Raw genomic sequence first — 6,000 nt, forward strand, 5'->3', positions numbered from 1 at the left:
TTGTCTGCGAAAGTAACCATCTATATAGTTACTAATACGAACATCTGTTTAATTAGGTCTTTATTCAAGGATATATATTTCGTTTTCCAAGGTGGAATGACTTGAATTAGTTAAGCATTGCCCTCACGAAATTTGACCTTAGGCCAAGTTTATGTGATTCTTTTTGAACAGATGCAATAGTGAACTTAGGGATAAATCTGAAACCTAACAACCCCTTGTACTATGATTGTGAACATCAAGCTATATGAGAAAATGAACATCCAAAATCATACAGAAACAAACATCCAGTTTGACCGTGTGAAAATAACAGCGTTTTTCTTGCTGTTTTATTTTCAATTTATTTCTTTAATTAATAGAAGAAAGGGAATAAATATGTATACGTATTCGGAATTCTCTTATCCCATTCGGAAGGATATAATTTCATAATTATCTATAATTGTTTATGTCACTAGCATGACTACCTGATCAAATGTGGAGGAAAGTGGGATAAATGGCCGATACTACTGGAAGGATTCCTCTTTGGATAATAGGTACTGTAACTGGTATTCCTGTGATCGGTAGAATTGGTATTTTCTTTTATGGTTCATATTCTGGATAGGGTTCATCCCTATAGTAATCAGATGAATTGAGTTTGCAAAATGAACGTGTAAGAAGAACTCAACAGGGATCCACTCTTTTTGTTGATGAATTCGAGGGGGTCCCGTTGAAGATACCAACTAAACGAACGTGTAAAAAACCTTTTTCAAACCACGATAGTCAATTAAATCATAAACAGCAATCATCACATGCAACTACGTAGCCAAGAATAACCATCCATGATCACAGGAAAAGGAACATCTGATCACCTATAGAAATGAACATCCCACGTATCTAGATGAAGATAACCCTGTAGTCACTATCTAAAACGACCAACTACGTACCAAATGACTATATAGTATAGCATGAAGTAATTTGTTACAGAGTCAATAACCTTACTCCCAAGTTAAAGAATAACCATCATGTATACTCATTATGCATTCAATTCATTGACATAAATAAAGCAAAATGGTTCATTCCGGTCACATTAAAATGGTTCTTGTAAATTAATCAAGTATAGACTCTCGGAACAACTTCATACAAACCTAAAAACTATATATTTATCACATGAAACCATCCTCTTCCACTAATCTTGATAATAAATGAATGCGAATCGAAATCCTATATACATGGAGACTAAAAATAAACGCACGCGCACCCATGTCTAACAAATCTTAACTTTTGCTGAAGGAGCTTAACAATGATATAAAGCCACCAACTTGTTCGGGATCATTCCGGCCTACAACAGCACCGAAGTTTACATCTTGAGATGCCTCCGGACAACCCACCTGCTAAACAAAACAAAAGGAAAATAGTTAATTTCTTGCACAGTACTATAAGTACTATACTAAATAAACATGCAGGGTCTAGATTGATACAAAAATGTACAGGGGTGGCATGCTTGTTTTTTCTCCGAGCAGATTTCCATAAGGACTTCTCCAGGGCAGCGCCGAGCCTCTTACTCTCTGGCTGGCCCTTTGTGGTGACCATCGATGGGGCTTGGATGTTCATCACACCGACAACATTCGAATTCTGTGAGCCAATGTTAGTGTGGGTGTCCGCCACACTTTTGGACTTGGCATGGTGCGCAGTCAGCATTGCTCTTGTTTTTTTCAGAGCAACTTGCAGCAAGGCTATTTCTTTGTCGTCGTTTACAAACTCCTGAGCAATGTTGTAGAAGTGTGCACATAATCCCCTGAATGCAACATGATTCTCATCCGACCGACTGACGTCGTGACTATTCTTGACATAAGTATGCTTGCGCTTTATATTCTTTCTCCAATGAGGGAGAACATAGCAATTAGGTACTTGATGAGCGGATAATTTATACGCTTTTTGGCATTGTTTTTAGGTAGTTTTTAGTAGGATCTAGCTACTTTTAGGGATATTTTCATTAGTTTTTATGCTAAATTAACATTTCTGGACTTTACTATGAGTTTGTGCGTTTTTCTGTGATTCCATGTATTTTCTGGATGAAATTGAGGGACCCGAGCAATAATCTGATTCAGGCTGACAAAGGACTACTGATGTTGTTGGATTCTTACCTCCCTGCACTCGAAATGAATTTTATGGAGCTACATAACTCCAAATGGCGCGATCTCAACAGCGTTGGAAAGTAGACTTCTAGAGCTTTCCAGCAATATATAATAGTCTATACTTTGTTCGAGTTTAGATGACGCAAGCTGGCGTTCAACGCCAATTCCATGCTGCATTCTAGAGTAAAACGCCAGAAATACGTCACAAACCAGAGTTAAACGCCAAAAACACGTTACAACTTGGCCTTTAACTCCAAGAGAAACCTCTGCACGTGTAAAGCTCAAGCTCAGCCCAAGCACACACCAAGTGGGCCCCGGAAGTGGATTTCTGCACTTAAACTTATTTCTGTAAACCCTAGTAACTAGTTTAGTATAAATGGAACTTTTTACTATTGTAGTCGGAGTCTTTGGATTGATCTTTAATCAGTGTATGCGATTTTAGACCTTCATGGGGGCTGGGCTCTCGGCCATGCCTGGACCATCACTTATGTATTTTCAACGGTGGAGTTTCTACACACCATAGATTAAGGGTGTGGAGCTCTGCTGTACCTAGAGTTTTAATGCAATTACTACTATCTTCTATTCAATTCAGCTTATTCTTGTTCTAAGATATCACTTGTACTTCAACCTGATGGATGTGATGATCCGTGACACTCATCACCATCCATCGTTATGAACGCGTGCCTGACAACCACCTCTGTTCTACAAGCGAGAGCTAGAGTGTGTATCTCTTGGATTCCTGATGCACGACGCATGGTTGCCCTCGCCTGACAACCGAGCCTTCCATTCCATGAGATCAGAGTCTTCGTGGTATAAGCTAGAATCCATTGGCAACATTCATGAGAATCCGAAAAGTCTAAACCTTGTCTGTGGTATTCCGACTAGGATTCAGGGATTGAATGACTGTGACGAGCTTCAAACTCACGAGTGTTGGGTGCAGTGACAGATGCAAAAGGATCAATGGATCCTATTCCGACATGATCGAGAACCAACAACTGATTAGCCATACAGGAAACCGTAGAGGACCATTTTCACTGAGAGGATGGGAAGTAGCCATTGAAACGGTGATGCCCTACATACAGCTTGCCATGGAAAGGAGTAAGAAGAATTGGAGGAGGGCAGTAGGAAAGTAGAGATTCAACAAGAACAAAGCATCTCAATATACTTATCTGAAATTCCCACCAATAAATTACATAAGTATTTCTATCTTTATTTTATGCTTTATTTATCTCTATATTTTGAAAACCATTATAACCATTTGAATCTGCCTAACTGAGATTTACAAGATGACCATAGCTTGCTTCATACCAACAATCTCCGTGGGATCGACCCTTACTCACATAAGGTATTACTTGGACGACCCAGTGCACTTGCTAGTTAGTTGTGCGAAGTTGTGACAAAGTGTGATTCACGTTTGAGAGCACCAAGCCTATTGGCGCCATTGTTGATTATCACAATTTCGTGCACCAAGTTTTTGGCGCCGTTGCCGGGGATTGTTCGAGTTTGGACAACTGACGGTTCATCTTGTTGCTCAGATTAGGTAATTTTCTTTTCAAAAAGTTTTCAAAATTTTTTTCTTTGTTTTTGTTTTTCTAAAAATTAAATTTTCGAAAAAAAAGTACAAAAAAATTATAAAATCATTAAAATAAAAAATATTTTTGTGTTTCTTGTTTGAGTCTTTAGTCAATTTTTAAGTTTGGTGTCAATTGCATGTTTTAAAATTTTTTGCATTTTTTGAAAATTCATGCATGTGTTCTTCATGATCTTCAAGTTGTTCTTGGTAAGTCTTTTTGATTGATCTTCATATTTTCTTGTTTTGTGTCTTTTATTGTTTTTCATGTGCATTTTTGCATTCATAGTGTCTAAGCATTAAAAATTTCTAAGTTTGGTGTCTTGCATGTTTTCTTTTCTTAAAAATTTTTCTAAAATAAGTCTTGATGTTCATCTTGATCTTCAAAGTGTTCTTGGTGTTCATCTTGACATTCATAGTGTTCTTGCATGTTTCCTTTGTTTTGATATTAATTTTTCATGTTGTGAGTCATTTTTGTGTTTTTCCATCTCATCATTCAAAAATAAAAAATCAAAAAATACCTTTTCCTTATTTCTCTCATAAAAATTCGAAATCTTTGGGTTAACTTAGTCAAAAAATTTTAAAATAAGTTGTTTCTTGTTAGTCAAGTCAAGATTTCAGTTTTAAAAATCTTATCATTTCAAAACTTTTTCAAAAATCAAATCTTTTTCATTTTTTTTATTTTCGAAAATTTTAAAAATGATTTTCAAAAACTTTACTAACAATTAATGTGATTGATTCAAAAATTTGAAGTTTGTTACCTTCTTGTTAAGAAAGGTTCAATCTTTAAATTCTAGAATCATATCTTTTAGTTTCTTGTTAGTCAAGTAATCAATTTTAACTTTAAAAATCAAATCTTTTTCAACCATATCTTTTCAATCATATCTTTTTCAAAAATTTGATTTCAAAATATCTTTTCTAACTTCCTATCTTTTCAAAATTGATTTTCAAATCTTTTTCAACTAACTAATTGACTTTTTTTTGTTTCTTATCTTTTTCAAAACCACCTAACTACTTTTCTCTCCCTAATTTTCGAAATTTCCTCTCTCTCTCTCTCTCTCTCTCTCTTCTTTTTCTATTTATTTATTCATTTACTAACACTTCTCTTCATCTTAAAATTCGAACCCCCTCTTCCTTCTGTGTTCGAAATTTTCTCTTTTCCTTCTTCTATTCTTTTCTTCTTCTACTAACATAAAGGAATCTCTATACTGTGACATAGAGGATTCTTCTTCCTTTTCTGTTCTCTTCTTTTTCATATGAGCAGGAGCAAGGACAAGAACATTCTTGTTGAAGCAGATCCTGAACCTGAAAGGACTTTGAAGAAGAAGCTTAGAGAAGCTAAAGCACAACAATCCAGAGAAAACCTTACAGAGAATCTCGAAAAAGAGAGAGACATGGCCGAACCCAAAAACAATGGTGGAGGTGCAAGGAGGATGCTTGGTGACTATACTACACCTACTTCCAAATTTGATGGAAGAAGTATCTCAATCCCTGCCCATTGGAGCAAACAATTTTGAGCTGAAACCTCAACTAGTTGCTCTAATGCAACAGAACTGCAAGTTTCATGGACTTCCATCAGAAGATCCCTATCAGTTTTTAACTGAGTTTCTGCAGATCTGTGAGACTGTTAAGACTAATGGAGTATATTATGAAGTCTACAGGCTCATGCTTTTCCCTTTTGCTGTAAGAGACAGAGCTAGAACATGGTTGGACTCACAACCTAAAGATAGCCTGGACTCTTGGGATAAGCTGGTCATGGCCTTCTTGGCTAAGTTCTTTCATCCTCAAAAGCTGAGCAAGCTTAGAGTGGATGTTCAGACCTTCAAACAAAAAGATGGTGAATCCCTCTATGAAGCTTGGGAAAGGTACAAGCAGATGACCAAAAGGTGTCCTTCTGACATGCTTTCAGAGTGGACCATTTTGGATATATTCTATTATGGTCTATCTGAGTTCTCTAAGATGTCAGTGGACCATTCTGCAGGTGGATCTATTCACCTAAAGAAAACGCCTGCAGAAGCTCAAGAACTTATTGACATGGTTGTAAATAACCAATTCATGTACACTTCTGAGAGGAATTCTGTGAGTAATGAGACACCTCAGAGAAAGGGAGTTCTTGAAATTGATGCTCTGAATGCCATATTGGCTCAGAACAAAATGTTGACTCAGCAAGTCAACATGATTTCTCAAAGTCTGAATGGATGGCAAAATACATCCAAAAGTACTAAAGAGGCATCTGCTGAAGAAGAAGCTTATGATCCTGAGAAATCATCAAAATTTCTCATGGAAAGATCAACAAAAGCCCCAGCAAGGCTTTAATAA

The 6,000-nt window shown here is 36.5% G+C and overlaps 1 non-coding gene across 1 annotated transcript; it reads right to left on the minus strand.

Moving 5' to 3' along the window:
- Nucleotides 1–5,478: 5,478 nt before the first annotated feature.
- Nucleotides 5,479–5,586, minus strand: LOC112717391 (small nucleolar RNA R71). The gene has a single exon (XR_003160631.1). It is a non-coding gene; the product is annotated as a small nucleolar RNA R71 (small nucleolar RNA).
- Nucleotides 5,587–6,000: the final 414 nt, after the last annotated feature.

This window comes from Arachis hypogaea, chromosome 1, assembly GCF_003086295.3.
Source record: "Arachis hypogaea cultivar Tifrunner chromosome 1, arahy.Tifrunner.gnm2.J5K5, whole genome shotgun sequence".
NCBI lineage: Eukaryota > Viridiplantae > Streptophyta > Magnoliopsida > Fabales > Fabaceae > Arachis > Arachis hypogaea.